The 22,585-nt window shown below is 41.9% G+C and overlaps 1 pseudogene; it reads left to right on the top strand.

Moving 5' to 3' along the window:
* The first annotated feature begins 5,181 nt into the window (after positions 1-5,181).
* On the top strand, positions 5,182-22,574 carry LOC115162667 (abscission/NoCut checkpoint regulator-like; annotated as a pseudogene).
* The last annotated feature ends 11 nt before the right edge of the window (positions 22,575-22,585 follow it).

Below are 22,585 nucleotides of genomic sequence, written 5' to 3'. Positions count from 1 at the left end.
TGGCAGGGCTTGAAAACTATTACGGACTACAAAGAGAAACCCAGACGCGAGCTGCCCAGTGATGCGAGCTTGCCAGACGAGCTAAATGCCTTTTATCCTTGCTTCGAGGCACGAGAGCACCAGCTGTTCCGGATGACTGTGTGATAACACCGGTAGCCGATGTGAGCAAGACCTTTAAACAGGTCAACATTCACAAAGCCACGGGGCCAGATAGATTACCAGGACGTGAACTCAAAGCATGCACAGACCAACTGGCAAGGGTCTTCACTGACATTTTCACGTCGGAAGCCATGAAGTGCTTTGAAAGGCTGGTCATGGCTCACATCAACAGCATCCTCCCAGATACCCTAGACCCACTCCAATTCGCCCCAACAGATCCACAGATGACGCAATCTCAATCGCACTCCACACTGCTCTTTCCCACCTGGACAAAAGGAACACCTATGTGAGAATGCTGTTCATTGATTATAACTCAGCGTTCAACACCATAGTGCCCACAAAGCTCATCACTAAGCTAAGGACCCTGGGACTAAACACCTCCCTCTGCAACTGGATCCTGGTAAGGGTAGGCAACGACACATCTGCCACGCTGATCCTCAACACGGGGGCCCCTCAGGGGTGTGTACTTAGTCCCCTCCTGTACTCCCTGTTCACCCACGACTGCGCGGCCAAACACGACTCCAACACCATCATTAAGTTTGCTGACGACACAACAGCTTCTACCCCCAAGCCATAAGACTGCTGAACAGTTAATCAAATGGCCACCGGACTATTACATTGAACCCCCCCTACCATTTGTTTTGTACACTGCTGCTACTCGCTATTCATTATCTATGCATAGTCACTTCACCCCTACCTAAATGTACAAATTACCTCTAACCTGTACCCCCGCACACTGACTCGGTACCCCCTGTATATAGCCTCGTTATTGTTAATTTTTTACTTTAATTTGTTTGGTAAATATTTTCTTAACTCTTCTTGAACTGCACTGTTGGTTAAGGGTTTGTAAGTAAGCATTTGCCTATAAGGTCTACACTTGCTGTGCCAAATAAAGTTTGATTTGATTTGTTGGGTCGGAATGCGATTTGGAGTGGGTCCAGGGTGTATGGTGTTGATGTGTGCCATGACCATCCTTTCAAAGCATTTCATGGCTACAGATGTGAGTGCTATGGGCGATAGTCATTTAGACAGGCTACCTTGGTGTTCTTGGGCACAGGGACTACGGTGGTCTGCTTGAAACATGTAGGTATTACACACTGGGTCAGGAAGAGGTAGAAAATGTCAGTGAAGACATGCCAGCTGGTAACTATGTTAACAGTCTGATGTTCAGACAAACACAAACAATGTAAAGCCACTCAATGACATCTTGGACAACTTGTAATGCTTTACAAAGCAAGTAGCAAGCAAGGTGTCACGCATTTTACAATGGGTGGGTTTAATTCTGGATGCTGATTGGTTAAAACTTCATTCCAGTCAGTGTCTATTCCACAAGTTACCACCAGCTAAGGCTATGACACAGACAGAAAAGGTAACCCAGACAAGTCACATTGGCTATAAAGCTGAAGCATCCCTTGGAACGTTTTCGTGCCCCCAAATATGGTTGTGAGAGGAAGTCCAGTTGGGGGTAGTGGGAGAGGATGGAACTAGAGCTGTGTTCGAATACCCATAGTAATACTGTATACTACATACTTAATGAGTATATACACTACATACTAAAATTAATTTTAGTATACTGTAAACGAACATTATCCTTTCAGTACTAGCGCTTCGCCTGTCTGCCGGAAGTTGATGCTGTTGCTATGCAACCTCAGTCTTGCTATACATTTTATGACTTCGGGTGTGATCGTAAATTCAAATCTGTAGTAGGCTGGACAATAGAATGAGTCAAAATTCACCCAAGGCTGAAAAACAGCAAAAGGACATTGGCTAAGCTGGAACACTAGCACGAGGCCATAGCAAATGAATGGAATCAAATGTTCGCAGAGCCTGTTTTGACTAGAGTTATGCTTAGAATTCCATTTCGCCTAAATGGCACCAAACAATGTATCCCTTTTTATTTTACCACTACAATCTGTTCGCCGGACGAAACTGGAAAAAATGACTTGTGTAGAAGTAAACATCCGCACCTCGATGGTGTCACCTGTGCTTATGTCTGCGTAATGAGAAAGTAGGGAAAAAATGAACACTGACTATTTCTAGTCTAGTGATCGATGACAAACGTGCTCGCTGCCCAATCTAACATAATTACAAAGAGGAAATTCTCCTGATTAAAATGGTGCCTGACTTGAAAAAAATCTAAATATACACATTGAGACATTTGGCGAAATATCCATAGGAAAACAATGTGTTCCAAGTGTAACAGTGTAGGTTCCGTCCCTCTCTTCGTCCCAACCCGGGCTCGAACCAGGGACCCTTGCACGCATCAACAACTGACACCCACCGAAGCATCGTTACCTATCGCGCCACAAGAGCCACGGCCCTTGCAACGCAAGGGGAAACCCTACTTCAGGTCTCAGAGCGAGTGACGTCACTGATTGAAATACTATTAGCGCGCACCACCGCTAACTACTAGCAATTTCACATCGGTTACACTCACCCCCTTTTGACCTCCTCCTTTTCCGCAGCAACCAATGATCCGGGTCAACAGCATCAATGTAACAGTGTAGGTTCCGTCCCTCTCTTCGCCCCAACCCGGGCTCGAACCAGGGACCCTTGCACACATTAACAAGTGACACCCCACGAAGCATCGTTACCCATCACGCCACAAAAGCCGCGGCCCTTGCAACGCAAGGGGAAACCCTACTTCAGGTCTCAGAGCGAGTGACGTCACTGATTGAAATACTATTAGCGCGCACCACCGCTAACTACTAGCAATTTCACATCGGTTACACAAGGTCGAAAATTATTTTGGGGCTAGCATTTGATGACAACCGAGCTCGCTGCCCAGACTTACATAATCAGAAAGAGGAGAGTAACATGATTAAAATGACATCCGACCTGAACAAAAATCTAAATATACACATTGCGAGATATTTGGCAAAATAGACAGACATGCCTATATTTCCCCTATGGGACGACCTCAGAGTTCCATGAGTAATTTTTTGTTGTCGTTTACATTTTAACTATAAACAATGTGAGCAGGTCTCATTGCCAACAATAGCGAAGCAGGCAATGTGATGTAGAACAATAAACTGGGAATAGAACATTCGGAAGGCAAGTTGGTGCCACGTTGCTCAATAGAACTAATAGGAGCTGGCAGGGTGAAAAATGCCCTAAAATAAGGTGTTTTTTTCGTGATTACTTCAAAACAAGAGCAAGCAGCTGGGAAATATGGTCATATTATGAAACTGGGCTCCACGGCAGAAGCAATGAACTAGTTATCAGAAAAAAATGTTTCATGTGTCCAGCGTAACTGGAGTGCCCTCTGGCGTTCGTAAATTCCGAGCGTTGTCAGATAATCCGTTCGTAAATTCAGAGCGTTTCGCTCTCGGAGCGTTCATGACGCTCTGGCCAAGGAGTAGGGTTAATCCGACTCACAACGGCAGTCAAGCAACCTAGCTAACTGGCTAATGTCGTTGGCTAGCTTGCTAGCTACTTCCAGACACAATTTTTTATTTTTACTTCCAGACACAAATGACACCTCACTCTGACCATTTTGCTCACCCTAGTAGAGCTGGTTAGGCTGTTTTCATGTTATCCAAAAAGTTGGAGACTGTGATTCTGGCAACAATTTAATGACACCGGCCATATTCAACACCGGGTGTTGACCTATTTAGTACGACATCCTGGAACTTTTGGCACACTAACTATATCCATACTATGACCAATAAGAATACTACATACTCAATTTAGTCACAAATAGTACAGTTAGTATGAGTATTCAAAAACAATTTGGGTGAATCTGGGCAGATATTCAGATAATTTTCTCATTGATGAAACATCTGATCAATACATTTCTGTTCCCAAATCTAACATCTGTTACAAACACAGTGCAATAAGTTTTATAGACTTGAAAAGCTTTGCCAAAGTTTTAAATTGCATTGTTTAGGAGTGCAAGGTCGAATTGAGTTTGTGCACACAAGTCACAGTAAATGTATGCAAATACTTGCTACATGCCAATAGGATCTCGCTAGCTCGTGCTTCACTTTGCCCACCTCCTTGCTTCATTTGTTCCATTGTAAACGACACCGATTAACTATATTGGGTTAGTTATATATAGATCTTTGTAATAAATACCTTCGCCTATGACGTTGAAATGATTATTACTGTAACGACCCTGGGTTTATAAGCGCGGAAATCGACTCTGCCGCTCGAGCATGCTTTTGCGGCACAGTCGATAGCGCGCCGGACTTCGGGCTTGAAGGTCGAGATTTCGAGACCTTCTCCCTGCATGTTCGTTACAATGGTGTCAGAAGTGGGATCGGACCTTACATCCACGACAGTGCGTGTGCTTGGCCGGTGAGCGCGTTCCTGTAAGGCGTTGAGTCGCAAGCTAGCGCGAGGACGCGGTCTTTGAAAGGAGGGAGTAGTGTAACGACCCTGGGTTTATAAACGCGGAAAGCAATTTGCCCACTGTAAAAAAAAAATAGCAAGACATTCTCCCCTTCATTTTATACTTGCATTTGGTTTTCGACAGTGGATATTTGTAAACCTTGCGGTCTCCGACATTGTAGCATTTTTGCAAAAGCACTTAACTAGCTAGCTTCAGTAGCAAGTCAGCTACACAACAAAAAACAGCTAGCTAACATTCGCATTATTAGCCATAGTAGCTAGTTAACGTTACTACGAAGCTGGGTTTACAAATTGTATTAGGCTAACATTATATCAAAGAGATCTTACCCTGTTTAGTAAATAGCTATATATTTAATTTACAACTATTTTTGTTTGTTTTGTCAAAGTTCAATAACACTAAGTCTTGTCCTTTTTCCTGCTTGTTGCTCATGTCGCGTTCAAAACAACTGGAAACTCGGAAATTTCATATTTCCTACTTCACTCCGACTAGGAAAAATCGATTTGAATGGTCATGCATTTCGGGAACTCAGGTCTCTCCCTAGAGCTCAGACTTTCCGACCAAAAGATCACTGACGCCATGATTTAACCTCGTGTTTTTTCGATTTCCCAGTTATTTTGAACGCAGCATCATTTCACTTAGTAGTCCTAAACAAGAAACGAGTTTGAAAAATGAAAGGTATGTCAATTATTTACGGCGGACTCTAAAACCATTCAAATATTATACTCGACCCCGCCCCCCAAAAGTACCCTTACGTTTCAACATTAGGACTACATTTACCATGTCACGTGGCTCCTGCGCGCTCACTGACTGTGCCAACAACTTCCGGTACAGTCAGCGAGCGATGTCTTAGAAACATAAACATAATTACTAAATGCGGCAAAATAGACAACCATTGTTATTCATCAAAGTTCACTCTCTTCAGGAAGGAGGTTTGTTTGTGCCTCCTACCCTACTCCTTTTACGTTTTTGTAGTTGGATATTTTATTCCATGTGTTGTTGTATGTGTCGAACTGCTTTGCTTTATCTTGGCCAGGTCGCAGTTATAAATGAGAACTTGTTCTCAACTAGCCTACCTGGTTAAATAAAGTTTTTTTGTTTGTTTTGTTTTACCTAATGCCATTGTCAAATCATCTGGTACAGGTTTAAACGTCTTGTTTTATGTTTTGACTGTCATTCTTTACAGTTGGGCAGTAAGAACTACGGTCAATCCTCTTGCTCGGGTTGCCTGACTTTCAACGCAGTTTTGCCTAGCTTTGGTAACACCCAGCAGAAGGTCTGCAAGCAATGTCATGGGAATCTCGCAAGGTGGAGTTATGATGTAGCTTTACACGAAAGCAGTAGGACTATGCAATATCATGATATTTGGTGGACTGGTTTTGCTTGCTCACTGAATAATGTATAGTCACTGGAGAAATCCAAAATAATGCGTCAAGATGGTTCTCTCCTGGAAAGTGAGTACAGATGGGTTAATACGTTTATTTATTTTTTAGTTATCCTTTATTTAACTAGGAAAGTCAGTTTAAGAACAAATTCTTATTTACAATGACGGCCTACCAAAAGGCCTCCTGTGGGGACAGGGGCCTGGGATTAAAAATAAAAATACATACAATATAAATATAGGACAAAACACACATCACAACAAGAGAGACAACACTACATAAAGAGAGACCTAAGACAACAACATAGCAAGGCAGCAACACATGACAACACAGCATGGTAGAAACACAACACAACATAACAACATGGTAGCAGCAAAAAAACATGGTACAAACATTATTGGGCACAGACAGCACAAAGGGCAAGAAGGTAGAGATAACAATACATCACACAAGCGGCCACAACTGTCAGTAAGAGTTTCCATGATTGAGTCTTTGAATGAAGAGATTGAGATAAAACTGTCCAGTTTGAGTGTTTGTTGCAGCTCGTTCCAGTCGCTAGCTGCAGAGAACTGAAAAGAGGAGCGACCCAGGGATGTGTGTGCTTTGGGGACCTTTAACAGAATGTGACTGGCAGAACGGGTGTTGTATGTGGAGGATGAGGTCTGCAGTAGATATCTCAGATAGGAGGGAGTGAGGCCTAAGAGGGTTTTATAAATAAGCATCAACCAGTGGGTCTTGCGACGGGTGTACAGAGATTACCCGTTTACAGAGAAGTATAGAGTGCAGTGATGTGTCCTATAAGGAGCATTGGTGGCAAATCTGATGGCCGAAGGGTAAAGAACATCTAGCCGCTCGAGAGCACCCTTACATACCGATCTATATGATGGACAGTCATCTGAATCAGGGTTAGTTTGGCAGCTGGGGTTAAAGAGGAGCGATTACGATAGAGGAAACCAAGTCTAGATTGAACTTTAGCCTGCAGCTTTGATATGTGCTGTGAGAAGGACAGTGCACCATCTAGCCATACTCCCAAGTACTTGTATGAAGGGACTACCTAAAGCTCTAAACCCTCAGAGGTAGTAATCACACCTGTGGGGAGTGGGGCATTCTTCTTACCAAACTAAATTACCTTTGTTTTAGAGGTGTTCAGAACAAGTAGAGAAAGCTTGTTGGACACTAAGAAAGCTTTGTTGTAGAGCATTTAACACAAAGTCCGGGAGGGGCCAGCTGAGTATAAGACTGTATCATCTGCATATAAATGGATGAGAGAGCTTCCTACTGCCTGAGCTATGTCGTTGATGTAAATTGAGAATGACGTGGGGCCTAGGATTGAGCCTTGGGGTACCTTGGTGACAGGCAGTGACTGAGACAGCAGATTTTCTGACTTTATACACTGCACTCTTTGAGAGAGGTAGTTAGCAAACCAGGCCAGAGACAGCAATACTCCTTAGCTGGCCCACAAGAATGGAATGGAATAGCAGCACAATATTGCTTAGAATCAAGGGCAATTGGTGACATCATTGAGGTTGCAGTGACACATCCATAACCTGAGCGGGAACCAGATTGCATACCTGAGAGAATACTATAGACATCAAGAAAGCCAGTCAGTTGATTATTGACAAGTTTTCCCAACACTTTTGATAAACAGGGAAAAATAGAAATAGGCCTATAACAGTTAGGATCAGCTTGATCTCCCCCTTTAAATAAAGGACAAGCTGTGGCTGCCTTCCAAGCAATGGGAACCTCCCCAGAAAGGAGAGAGAGGTTTGGCTGACTGTTTGCTACATATTGTTTATCGGTAGATATCATAACGCCTTTTATATTGTGTTTGCTCAGGCGAGTTGCTGTGCTTGAGGACAAACAAGGACGCCTGATACAATCCCCTGGACCAGGGGGCAGCAGAAATGCCAAACAAGGCCTCATTCCAACCAAAGGTTTGAGTAAAGAGGACCTGACCAACGCTGAGAGACTGCAAAAGCTGAAAGAGGACACTAAACGAAGTGAGCACTCAGCACCACTGAGCACTGTCTTAACACACTATGTTCCGATAGGCTATATCTTTACTGATACCTGAACGTATACCTGTGCCCACCTTTTGGTTGGAGTCCATCCCGTCAGAAAAAATTATTGATTCTCGTCTGGCTGCCTTGAAGGCTCCCATCCAGCCTGTGCCCTCTGCAGGGGAGATGGAGGACCGCATGGTAGCCTTTTTACAGGGAAGACCTCCTCCCTCCCAACCCCCTCCACCTGTGAGTCCCAGCTTTAGACTACACATATTAGACTAAAACTTGCTGTGTTGCCGCTGTTTGACCTCATATTCATGCTGTATCCAAATCCTTCAGGTCTGGGTTCCCGAGTGGCGCAGCGGTCTAAGGCATTGCATCTCAATGATAGAGGCGTCACTACAGACACCTTGGTTCGAATCCAGACTGTATCACAACCGGCCGTGATTGGGAGTCCCATAAGGCGGCGCACCATTGGCCCAGCATCGTCCGGGTTTGGCTGGTGTAGGCCATCATTGTAAATAAGAATTTGTTCTTAACTGACATGCCTAGTTAAATAAAGGTTACATTTAATGAAGCCCCATTGTTGCAGTTAGTTTTGTGACTCTGTCCAGGTACACCAGCCCCTTGATGTTCGGACCCAGACAGAACCAGCCAATGATCTGATCACTCATTTGTTAGAGGAAATTGCCATAGACACCCAACAACCAGGTGATGTCATATGTGTTGTGTCATGTTTTCTAATTTTGTGCTATAACAGTGTTCTGTCATTTTGTGTTTCAGACACCATGGAGGACCTCCAACACCTTGACAGCGAGTACGAGACTGAGGAAGAGGCCATGACGAGGATACTGAAAAAGGTCCGCAACTAAAAGAAGAACCTACTTTGAATATGCACTATCTCAAACAAGCCTTTTTTCTTTTACATTCCTACCCATGGCGGCGATCAGAGTATGTGAGCAGAGCGAGGAGTGGAGCATGCCCAATTTGACTGGAGTGTGGCGCGAGATTCCCAAAGGCTGGAGCGTCGGCCTTCTTGCCCGCTCCAGTAGCGCTCACTTCACGAGCTCAGGGCATGCCCGCCCCAGCATGCATTTGTAGTCTACTTTTGTACTGCTATAGCCCCTTGCTTTAGCTACTGTCATGGAGTTTGCTAAATATTTTCATAAAGAAACTGATAAAACACACAGGTGCTAAATCAAGGTGACTTACAAAAATCAAGAGCAAGAGGGGGAGTGTGGTGATGTTGTGTCCACAACTAAAGAATCATTGTGTAATCTGAAAATACATTTATCCCAATGTATGATGGTGTACTTACTACGTGCACATGCTAAAAGAAAGAAACGAGGTGGGTAGATAACTGTGTCATTGTAGCAAAGTATTTATAAACAAAAAATCAGATCTCTTAAACAATTCATTCATTTTTGTTCTATTATCTATACAATAGGCCATCGTGGTCCATTAGGCCTGGCATATTTCCACATTCAAGGAGCTTTCTGTTTTGATTGGGTTATTTTGCATAAAAACTTTTAGGCATATATATATAATATGCCTAAAAATATATATATATATATGCATTTCTGCCCAGCCTGGCAAGAGTGGCCAAAAGGGTGTTTAGCATCCCCAGTGGCTCTGCAAGTGGAGAAGATATTCTTCGCTGCTGGCCGCCTTGCCAGGCACCATCGACTTCTAAAAATGAATTCAAAGGCACTAATAAGTCATTTTAGTTTAATTTGTATTTAATTCTAAGTAAGTCTCAGTCTATATGCACAATTTATTGACAAATGATTTAATACAACGAAATGATGTTTAAATGCTGCACGCGTTATGTCCCTACCAGCCTATTGTGTATTCCTTTGTAGGCTATAGCCTTGAAATAATATACCCTAAATAATTCATTTCGTTCTTAGGCTCCCTGTCTGGCTCCTGACCTATTTAGAGTGTTTATATGCTGTTTAATATGACATGTAGCCTATTTGAAATTATGTTTGCTCCATACGTTCACATTTTCATGTTTATTCAACTACTTTTCATTCAAATCCATATGGTTTGGTTTCAATACTTCAAAAACAACTGGTAGGTCCAGGTAGTCACAAAAATAGATGGGTGTTGGTTAAATTGTTATTTTAATGAATTGAGAACATTTGGAGTGTAAGTTTTTTTCCCCCTGTGAGCATGGAGTAGTTTTTAGTGGAGCAGTAGGAAAGGACATAGGGCGTCGGAGCAGTGAGCAAGCACTACTCCATGAGCTATGAGCAGGACTTTAAACCGCTCAACTCCGCTCTCATACTCTGGTGGGGATGCATACCAACCTAATTTTAGATAGTGCTACTTTTCATAACCACAAGAGGCTGCTGTTTTGTCATTTTACTTATGAACGTCATAATTGAAAGAGACGATTGAAGCTGTCATCTGGTAACAATGTGAATAGGAATGATAAAGCATTCTGTGGCAATTATTAACTCATTCCCAGCTCACGGAATAAACTGCATTGGATGAGGCCAGTGGCTACAACATGCCTCCTGAGCACAGTGGCCCAAAGAACACAGAAATGACAGCTGCCCACAAGAAATAGGTAATAAATATGCAGTCCTTTTTGAACACACACACTTCGAAGGCTGTGTTTACACAGGAAGCCCAATTCATATCTTTAGACAATTATTTGCATGTCTGATACCTATCATATTTTTTCCCCTATTGTGTAAACGGCAAAAAAACACATGGAATCGGATATTTTGACTTCCGATTCATACCACCTCCATATGTGGACCTCAATTGTGATACAAACCCGATCCTCCATATGCGACTATTGTCTGGATGCTCAGATCAGATATTGTTTTGCTCCTACGTGTTTTTTGTTTGTTATTTTTCACATAACCTGCTGTTACTATAAAAACCACCCCCAATAACAAAACAGTGCCAGTAAATGTGCATTGCATCTGTGCTACTTCAAAGGCTACATCAGTGTGAATGCGCAAATTGGATATGGGTCACGTAAAATCTTAGTGAGGACAGTCAGAAAAAAAACAGACAGTAAAAGCACAAAATTAAGTATATATTTCTTTGACCTATGTTTAAGACCAGTTCTATCGTGTTCATCATCGAGGACCCCAGCAGCTGCCCTGGCCAGTCAGGCTTCAGACAGTGATGAGGATGAGCTTCCCTGGTGCTGCATCTGTAACCAGGACACCTCCATCCGCTGTCACACCTGTGATGGGGATCTTTACTGCAACCGCTGCTTCAGGTACTGCACAATACTAATACTACTACTATGGCCACATATCTATGCAATGATTTACAAGAAAGTGAAGTTGCACGCAATTTGTCCCTGTGTGCTTGTCATGGTTTTTTCAAAACGACCTAGATAAATATTGTATAAACTTCTGCCATTCTGCAGAGCAGCACATGTATGAAGTATTTAGTAGTTACACGGCACCTAAGAAAAACAAGAGGACGACGACGTGAGACTGCAGGGGCTGGCATCAATATTTCTTGGAGTCACTCTAAAAGATGTGTACCTTTTAAGAGGCCGGACAGTATTCTTGGAATTCTGCAGGATCACAAAGAGGGTTACAAAATTCCAGTAACTTTCCCAAAGTGCCCTGGTTTTCCAGAAATCCTGGTTGGGAGATTGCTGGAATTATGAGGGAATAAGCAGTGGTGTAAAGTACTTAAGTAAAAAAAAAATAGTTTAAAAGTACTACTTAAGTAGTTTTTTGGGGTATCTGTACTGTACTTTACTATTTATATTTTTGACAACGTTTACTTCACTACATTCATAAAGAAAATAATGTACTTTTTACTCCATACATTTTCCCTGACACACAAAAGTACTTGTTATATTTTGAATGCTTAGCAGGACAGACATTTTTTCTAATTCATGCACTTATCAAGAGAACATCCCTGGTCGTCCCTACTGTCTCTGATCTGGCAGACTCACTAAACACACTTGCTTAGTTTGTAAGTGGTGTCTGAAATGTTGAAGAGTGCCCCTAGATATCCGTAAATCTTAAAAACAAGACAATGGTACAGTCTGGTTTGCTTAATATAAGAAAATCGAAATTATTTATACTTTTACTTTCGGTACTTTTACTCAAGTAGTATTTTACTGGGTGACATTCACTTGTACTTGAGACATTTTCTATTAAGGTATCTTTACTAGGGATGCACCGATATGACATTTTTGGCCCATATCAGATATTTCCTTGACAAAAAAAAACGGTACAGATAACCAATGTTTAAAATTTTAGCAGCCTTTTAAGCATTCTAGTACAGTTAAATAGTTGAAACACACACACACACTGACCAAAAAGTTATTTTGTTGGCATTTACTATGTCCCCATTACCAGTAAAACATAATCAAAACTTATTTATTTCAATTACTTGCTGTGCGGTATCATTTCATATTTTTAAATGTAAGGTTGTCTAATTGTACAAATACTTTTTGAGATCTACTGACACTAACCAAAGAGTTTATCAAATTGAACAACTCCTGTTTAATTTACGTTGCAACAACACATCATCAGTATGTTAAAACTAACCTGTCTCACGACGGTCTAATCCCAGCTCACGTTCCCTATTAGTGGGTGAACAATCCAACGCTTGGTGAATTCTGCTTCAGAATGATAGGAAGAGCCGACATCGAAGGATCAAAAAGCGACGTCGCTATGAACTTGTCCATTTGTTCAGTCTGAACCAGGATTTCATCATACATGTCAAGCAGTGAAGTTTCAGCTCTGTCTGTCCGTGGCCTCTCTTCCTCGGTGTGCACTGTCACTGTGTCCGTTTCCATCTTGTCCAGCTGTGTCTTTAACATTTCACGTAAACCCTGTTTCTTGTCTGCATCGAAGTAGCGGTCCTTGTACCTAGCATCGAGCATGGTGGCAACACAGTAGAGGCTCAGAGAGAATGTCACCGAATCGCTTGTTCACAGCCTCTAGTAGAGTACTTTTCCAAGTTAACCTGACGGTCTGTGTTGGCATTTTTGTTGAGCAGGTGTTTCAATGCTATGACAGGGTATCACGTCTGCTGCAGACGCAGTTGAGCTTATTTCTCGAGTCAGTTGTTTGAATGGAGCTCGGAGTGTTCATGTTTCCAAGTTTCAAACATGTTCTCAAATGCCATTGAAATGGCAGCAGCGGTATGAGAACCAGCACATTCTTGAGCATGCAATACGGCTTTCCTCAGTACGAAATCCTCGTCGACCTACTGTGCTGTCAGACTCATAATGCTCATGGGGCCGACATCGCTGGTCCAAATGTCAGTCGTGAAGCTAATAGCAGTGACGCCCATAGATGTGAGTTTCAACAATACTGTGCAACTCCGGTAGGGCAACATCTGAAAAATAGCACCTACTTGGTAGTGTGTACCGGTGCTCGACCAGTCGGCGAAAGCCAACATCATCCACGACAGAATGGTTGATTGTCAAGGGCAAGGAATTCCATTATCTTGGCATTAATGGATTTCGCCTTTGACTTGTCTCGCTGAAATGTTCTTACTCTTTCAAATGACTGCTCGACTTGATGACTGCTCGATACACACAGCAGACATTGTGGGCTAGGTTAGGAATGCTGTGTAGCGCTATATTTTTTGTGGCGTCATTACGTCATCTACCTGAGTTATATAGGTATGCATGTCAGCTTTGACATCGATTTTGCACATTGGTGTTAAACTAGACATCGAGCCGATGTTGCCGTTTTTAGCTAATATCGGTCGATTCCAATATGCTTAGCGATATATCGTGCATCCCTAATCTTTACTTTTACTTAAGTATGACAATTGGGTACGTTTACCGCCACTGGTAATAAGAATTAAATCCGGTAATCCTCTAACCAGGATTTCTGTAAAACCAGGGAATTTTTGGAAAGTTACAAGAATTTTGAAACCCTGCAGTGCATTCGGAAAGTATTCAGACCCCTTCCATTTTCCCACGTTTTGTTACGTTACAGCCTTATTCTAAAATGCATTAATAATAAAAAAGTCCTCATCAATCTACACACATTACCCCATAATGATAAAATGAAAACAGGTTTGTAGAAATGTTACCTAATTTATTCAAACTAAAAAACAGAAATACCATATTTACATAATTATTCAGACGCTTTGCCTATGAGACTCTAAATTGAGCTCAGGTGCATCCTGTTTCCATTGATCATCCTTGAGATGTTTCTACAATTTGATTAGAGTCCACCTGTGGTAAATTCAATTGATTGGACATGATTTGGAAAGGCACACATGTCTATATAAGGTCCCACAGTTGACAGTGCATGTTAGAGCAAAAACTAAGCCATGAGGTCAGAATTGTCCGTAGAGCTCTGAGACAGGATTGTGTCGAGGCACAGATTTGGGGAAGAGTACCAAAACATTTCTGCAGCATTGAAGGTCCCCAAGAACACAGTGGCTTCCATCATTCTTAAATGGAAGAAGTTTGGAATAACCAACTCTTCCTAGAGCTGTCCGCCCGTCCAAACTGTCATTATGGGGTATTATGTGTAGATTGATGAGAGGCAAAAATACAATTAATTTTAGAATATGGCTGTAACGTAACATAATTTGGAAAATTCGAGGGGTCTGAGTACTTTACAAATGCACTGTACCTGTCTTACAAAGAGACTAAGAAGAAACCCTGATTATGTTGCTAATCTAGTGTAATACACAGTAATCTGTCAAGTGTAGTTATAGATTTATTCTAAATGGCTATACTATGAGTAACATTATGGGGTTGCATTAGCATAATTTAATGCTTGCGATTTGCTACATAACTGTATTGTAGATTCACTTGACATTCACATATCAGTAATCCAATCAATATCAGTCAATTACTTGTGGACAGTATTGCCAATATTGGTTTACATTTCATTTGTGAGGTTAGTCTAATTTACTCTCACAAAATGTTTAACATTATTGTATTTTAGCATTACCCATCCTAACCCTTTGGATTTTGGTCCAATTAAATAAAGTCATCTGGGCAATTTGATGTGCTATCTCAATTGTAGCGCACTTGAAATGGCTTGCAGATTTCTTATTTGCTGTCATGATACTGAGATAGATGTTGAGTTGGTAACAACACAGACTCATGCACGTCGAACAAACACAATTTGCTTATTTGGGAGGATGTATGGTCCCAGACAACTCAGCTTCTCACTAGAGGCTCACAGAGGAGCCAGTATAAAAGGATTAGTGAAGGCTTTGTTTTCTTTTGGCAGGCTGTATAGTCTGTGTTATGATCTGTCTTTGGCTGGGATTCTGACATGATTGTTGTTTTTCCTGTAGCTGTGTGTAATGTAGATCTAAGGGATGTAAACAATGTGTCTATGAGAGATTTTTAAAAATAAATAAATAAATGATGTCCTGATAGCTTTTTTGCTATGTGCCCTACTTCTCCCACCACTAATATCATAACTATATAACACTGTCACTCTTTTGTCATACCCCTCTAGGGGTTCTCCACTCATACATTAGGACAGCCACAGTTTCAGAAAGGCTGGAGAGAGGATTTTTTTAGGAGAGTTTCTGTAATGAAAACCTTTACCAGATTACTGTCGGTATATGACAGAGAGAGCGGGGCAGAGTGCAGTTTCATCAGGGTGCATTACTGTCTGGAGAGCCATAATGAATCTCACCTCCAGGGGTTTAGTCCATTAAGACCCAGATAGAGGCCCCTCTGTGTTGGCCTAACTTTTCTATCCCACACAATGACCACAGGCAGGATATGGACAGGCATAATGGATGCAGATACAGATAATGGACCACCTTTTTGCTACATGTGTTATCTGTGTTGTTGATATGCTGTCATTTTAATCAAGTCCCATGTTTCAATTAGACAATCACAAAGAATACATTTAGACTAACAAGTGAGAATGAAAATTTCAAGTCAAATGTTATTGATCGCATACACATTTAGCAGATGTTTTTGCAGTTGTAGCGAAATGCTTGTAAAGTGAAATGTACAGTGCATATATATATATATATATATATATATATACACACACACACACACACACACACACACACACACACACGGATACAGTTGAAATCGGAAGTTTACATACACTTAGGTTGGAGTCATTAAAACTCATTTTTCAACCACTCCACAAATTTCTTGTTAACAAACTATAGTTTTGGCAGGTTTGTTAGGACATCTACTTTGTGCATGACACAAGTAATTTTTCCAAAAATAGTTTACAGACAGATTATTTAACTTATAATTCACTGTATCACAATTCCAGTGGGTGAGAAGTTTACATACGCTAAGTTGACTGTGCCTTTAAACAGCTTGGAAAATTCCAGAAAATGGTGTCAAGGCTTTAGAAGCGTCTGATAGGCTAATTGACAACATTTCAGTCAATTGGAGGTGTACCTGTGGATGTATTTCAAGGCCTACCTTCAAACTCAGTGCCTCTTTGCATGACATCATGGGAAAATCAAAAGAAATCAGCCAAGACCTCAGAAAAAAATGTGTAGACCTCCACAAGTCTGGTTCTTCCTTGGGAGCAATTTCCAAACGCCTGAAGGTACCACGTTCATCTGTACAAACAATAGTACGCAAGTATAAAAGCCATGGGACCACGCAGTCTTCATACCGCTCAGGAAGGAGACACGTTCTGTCTCCTTGAGATGAACGTACTTTGGTGCAAAAAGTGCAAATCAATCCCAGAACAACAGCAAAAGACCTTGTGAAGATGCTGGAGGAAACAGGTACAAAAGTATCTATATCCACAGTAAAACGAGTCCTATATCGACATAACCTGAAAGGATGCTCAGCAAGGAAGAAGCCACTGCTCCAAAACCGCCATAAAAAAGCCAGACTACGGTTTGCAACTGCACATGGGGACAAAGATTGTACTTTTTGGAGAAATGTCCTCTGGTCTGATGATTTTTTAAAAAACTGTTTGGCCATAATGACCATCATTATGTTTGGAGGAAAAAGGGGGAGGCTTGCAAGCCGAAGAACACCATCCCAACCATGAAGCACGGGGGTGGCATCATCAAGTTGTGGGGTTGCTTTGCTGCAGGAGGGACTGGTGCACTTCACAAAATAGGTGGCATCATGAGGCAGGAAAATTATGTGGATATATTGAAGCAACGTCTCAAGACATCAGTCAGGAAGTTAAAGCTTGGTCGCAAATGGGTCTTCCAAATGGACAATGACTCCAAGCATACTTCCAAAGTTGTGGCAAAATGGCTTAAGGACAACAATGTCAAGGTATTGGAGTGGCCATCACAAAGCCCTGACCTCAATCCCATAGAAAATTTGTGGGCAGAACTGAAAAAGCATGTGTGAGCAAGGAGGCCAACAAACCTGTCAGTTACACCAGCTCTGTCAGGAGGAATGGGCCAAAATTCACCCATCTTATTGTGGGAAGCTTGTGGAAGGCTACCCAAAACGTTTGACCCAAGTTAAACAATTTAAAGACAATGCTACAAAATATTAATTGAGTGTATGTAAACTTCTGACCCACTGGGAATGTGATGAAAGAAATAAAAGCTGAAATAAATCATTCTCTCTACTATTATTCTGACATTTCACATTCTTAAAATAAAGTGGTGATCCTAACTGACCTAAGACAAGGAATTTTTACTAGGATTAAATGTCAGGAATTGTGAAAAAACTAGTTTAAATGTATTTGGCTAAGGTGTATGTAAACTTCCAACTTCAACTATATATATATATATATATATATATATATATATATATATATATATATATACTGCTCAAAAAAATAAAGGGAACACTTAAACAACACATCCTAGATCTGAATGAAATAAATAATCTTATTAAATACTTTTTTCTTTACATAGTTGAATGTGCTGACAACAAAATCACACAAAAATAATCAATGGAAATCCAATTTATCAACCCATGGAGGTCTGGATTTGGAGTCACACTCAAAATTAAAGTGGAAAACCACACTACAGGCTGATCCAACTTTGATGTAATGTCCTTAAAACAAGTCAAAATGAGGCTCAGTAGTGTGTGTGGCCTCCATGTGCCTGTATGACCTCCCTACAACGCCTGGGCATGCTCCTGATGAGGTGGCGGATGGTCTCCTGAGGGATCTCCTCCCAGACCTGGACTAAAGCATCTGCCAACTCCTGGACAGTCTGTGGTGCAACGTGGCGTTGGTGGATGGAGCGAGACATGATGCCCCAGATGTGCTCAATTGGATTCAGGTCTGGGGAACGGGCGGGCCAGTCCATAGCATCAATGCCTTCCTCTATCAGGAACTGCTGACACACTCCAGCCACATGAGGTCTAGGATTGTCTTGCATTAGGAGGAACCCAGGGCCAACCGCACCAGCATATGGTCTCACAAGGGGTCTGAGGATCTCATCTCGGTACCTAATGGCAGTCAGGCTATCTCTGGCGAGCACATGGAGGGCTGTGCGGCCCCCCCAAAGAAATGCCACCCTACACCATGACTGACCCACCGCCAAACCGGTCATGCTGGAGGATGTTGCAGGCAGCAGAACGTTCTCCACGGCGTCTCCAGACTCTGTCACGTGCTCAGTGTGAACCTGCTTTCATCTGTGAAGAGCACAGGGCGCCAGTGGCGAATTTGCCAATGTTGGTGTTCTCTGGCAAATGCCAAACGTTCTGCACGGTGTTGGGCTGTAAGCACAACCTCCACCTGTTGACGTCGGGCCCTCATGCCACCCTCATGGAGTCTGTTTCTGACCGTTTGAGCAGAGATATGCACATTTGTGGCCTGCTGGAGGTCATTTTGCAGGGCTCTGGCAGTGCTTCTCCTGCTCCTCCTTGCACAAAGGTGGAGGTAGCGGTCCTGCTGCTGGGTTGTTGCCCTCCTACGGCCTCCTCCACGTCTCCTGATGTACTGGCCTGTCTCCTGGTAGCGCCTCCATGCTCTGGACACTACGCTGACAGACACAGCAAACCTTCTTGCCACAGCTCGCATTGATGTGCCATTCTGGATGAGCTGCACTATCTGAGCCACTTGTGTGGGTTGTAGACTCCGTCTTATGCTACCACTAGAGTGAAAGCACCGCCAGCATTCAAAAGTGACCAAAACATCAGCCAGGAAGCATAGGAACTGAGAAGTGGTCTGTGGTCCCCACCTGCAGAACCACTCCTTTATTGGGGGTGTCTTGCTAATTGCCTATAATTTCCACCTGTTGTCTATTCCATTTGCACAACAGCATATGAAATTTATTGTCAATCAGTGTTGCTTCCTAAGTGGACAGTTTGATTTCACAGAAGTGTGATTGACTTGGAGTTACATTGTGTTGTTTAAGTGTTCCCTTTATTTTTTTGAGCAGTGTATATACTACCATTCAAAAGTTTGGGGTCACTTAGAACAGACGCCTCACAAGTCCTCAACTGGTAGCTTCATTAAATAGTACCCTGAAAACACCAGTCTCAATGTCAACAGTGAAGAGGCGACTCCGGGATGCTGGCCTTCTAGGCAGAGTTGCAAAGAAAAATCCATATCTCAGACTGGCCAATAAAAAGAAAAGATTAAGATGGGCAAAAGAACACAGACACTGGACATAGGAACTCTGCCTAGAAGGCCAGCATCCCGGAGTCGCCTCTTCACTGTTGACATTGAGACTGGTGTTTTGCGGGTACTATTTAATGAAGCTACCAGTTGAAGACTTGTGAGGCATCTGTTTCTCAAACTAGACACTCTAATGTACTTGTCCTCTTGCTCAGTTGTGTACCCACTCCTCTTTCTATTCTGGTTAGAGCCAGTTTGCGCTGTTCTGTGAAGGGAGTAGTACACAGCGTTGTACGAGATCTTCAGTTTCTTGGCAATTTCTCGCATGGAATAGCCTTCATTTCTCAGAACAAGAATAGACTGACGAGTTTCAGAAGAAAGTGCTTTGTTTCTGGCCATTTTGAGCCTGTAATCGAGCCCACATGCTGACACTCCAGATACTCAATTAGTCTGAAGGCCAGTTCTATTGCTTCTTTAATCAGAACAACAGTTTTCAGCTGTGCTAACATAATTGCAAAAGGGTTTTCTAATGATCAATTAGCCTTTTAAAACGATAAACTTGAATTAGCTAACACAACGTGCCATTGGAACACAGGAGTGATGGTTGCTGATAATGGGCCTCTGTACGCCTATGTAGATATTCCATTAAAAATCAGCCGTTTCCAGCTACAATAGTCATTTACAACATTAACAATGTCTACACTGTATTTCTGATCAACTTGATGTTATTTTAATGGACAAAATATTTGCTTTTCTTTCAAAAACAAGGACATTTCTAAGTGACCCCAAACTGTTGAACGGTAGTGTATGTGTATACATATATACATGTGTACATATATATATGTGTATAGTACCAGTAAAAAGTTTGGGCACGCCTACTCATTCAAGGGTTTTTCTTTATTTTCTACATTGTCGAAAAAATTGTCAAGATATCAAAACTATGAAATAACACACATGGAATCATGTAGTAACCAAAAAAGTGTTAAACAAATCAAAATATATTTTAGATTCTTCAAAGTAGCCACCCTTTGCCTTGATGACAGCTTTGCACACTCTTGGCATTCTCTCAACCAGCTTCATGAGGAATCATTTTCCAACTGTCTTGAAGCATTTCCCACATATGCTGAGCACTTGTTGGCTGCTTTTCCTTCACTCTGTAGTTCAACTCGTCCCAAACCATGTCAATTGGGTTGAGGTCGCATGATTGTGGAGGCCAGGTCATCTGATGCAGCACTCCGTCACTCTCCTTGGTCAAATAGCCCTTACACAGCCTGGAGGTGTGTTATGGGTTATTGTCCTGTTGAAAAACAAATGATAGTACCACTAAGCGCAAACCAGATGGGATGGCGTATCGCTGCAGAATGCTGTGGTAGCCATGCTGGTTAAGTGTGCCTTGAATTCTAAATAAATGACAGTGTCACCAGTAAAGCACCCCCACACCATTACACCACCTCCTCCATGCTTCAAGGTGGGATCCACACATGCAGAGATTATCCATTCACCTACTCTGCATCTCATAAAGATACAGCAGTTGGAACCAAAAATCTCAACTTTGGACACATCAGACCGAAGGACAGATTTCCACCGGTCTAATGTCCATTGCTCGTGTTTCTTTGCTCAAGCAAGTCTCTTCTTATTATTGTTGTCCTTTAGTAGAGTTTTTTTTGCTTCAATTCGACCATGAAGGCCTGATTCACGCAGTCTCCTCTGAACAGTTGATGTTGAGATGTGTCTGTTACTTGAATACTGTGAAGAATTTATTTGGGCTGCAATCTGAGTTGAAGTTAACTCTTATGATCTTATCCTCTGCAGCATAGGTAACTCTGAGTCCTCCTTTCCTGTGGCGGTCCTCATGAGAGCCAGTTTCATCGTAACGCTTGATGGTTTTTGCGACTGCACTTGAAGAAACTTTCAAAGTACTTGAACTTTGCCGTATTGACTGACTGACCTGTCTTAAAGTAATGATGCTGTCATTTCTCTTTGCTTATTTGAGCTGTTCTTGCCATAAAATGGACTTGGTCTTTTACCAAATAGGGCTATCTTCTGTATACCACCCCTACCTTGTCACAACACAACTGATTGGCTCAAATGCATTAAGAAGGAAAGAAATTCCACTAATTAACTATTAACAATGCACACCTGTTAATTGAAATGCATTCCAGGTGACTACCTCATGAAGCAGGTTGAGAGAATGCCAAGAGTGTGCAAAGCTGTCATCAAGGCAAAGGGTTGAAGAATCTCAAATATAAAATATTTTTTATTTGTTTAACACTTTGTTTGGTTACTACATGATTCCCTATGTGTTATTTCATAGATTTGATGTCTTCATTATTATTGTACAATATAGAAAATAGTGGAGGGGAAAAAATCATCCTTGAATGAGTAGGTGTGTCCAAACTGTTGACTGGTACTGTATATATAAAAACACAGGGGAATCTAGTTTTTGACTGTACTGGGCTTTTAACAAAAAACATGACTTTGTTTTTGTAATTTGCGTCGGAGCAATGGTGTGTTAAAGTGCAAACATGCAGAATATTTAGAGTAATATTGAAATAATTAAAGCGTAACATTTCCCCTCAATGATGCGGATTTATCCACTGGTGCTGATTGGAATTATATATTGATGGGTGAAGACAAGCTTTGGGAGGGTTGGCAGTGCCACGATAGCATAGCTTAAAAACTGCCTTGGGACAGCCATTCTCTCTGCCCTACTTCTGCTGGCATCGAATTTTCAATCTCTTCCTCTCGTCTTGTACAGTGTCTCCAGTGTGAAGCATGTAGCTTTTAGAACAATACTGTTTTTTTGTGAATATTAAAACATATAATCTACCTTCAGTGAAGCCGGTCAACATTTACATGACATTGTCATCTAACAGACTCCAATCCAGAGCGACCCACCGGAACAACATGGTCAACACGTTGACAGATCTGCCACCAAGTAAAAACGGACCCCAGATCTGCCACCAAGTAAAAACAGGGACCCCAGATCTGCCACCAAGTAAAAACAGGGACCCCAGATCTGCCACCAAGTAAAAACAGGGACCCCAGATCTGCCACCAAGTAAAAACAGCGATCTATCGGCCACTGTTTTGATGTTTATATACACTGACTGGCTTTATCCTTCTATGAAATGACATATCATCCATATACAGTAGGTATACATTCAGAGCCTTGTCTCAAAAAATGTTGGTTTTATTGACAAACACTTATCAGAACAAAAATATATGTACATAA

The sequence above is a fragment of the Salmo trutta genome, chromosome 25 (assembly GCF_901001165.1).
Source record: "Salmo trutta chromosome 25, fSalTru1.1, whole genome shotgun sequence".
Classification (NCBI taxonomy): Eukaryota; Metazoa; Chordata; class Actinopteri; order Salmoniformes; family Salmonidae; genus Salmo; species Salmo trutta.
Note: the sequence above shows the minus strand (reverse complement) of the source record. Positions and strands in the feature narration are given on the sequence as shown.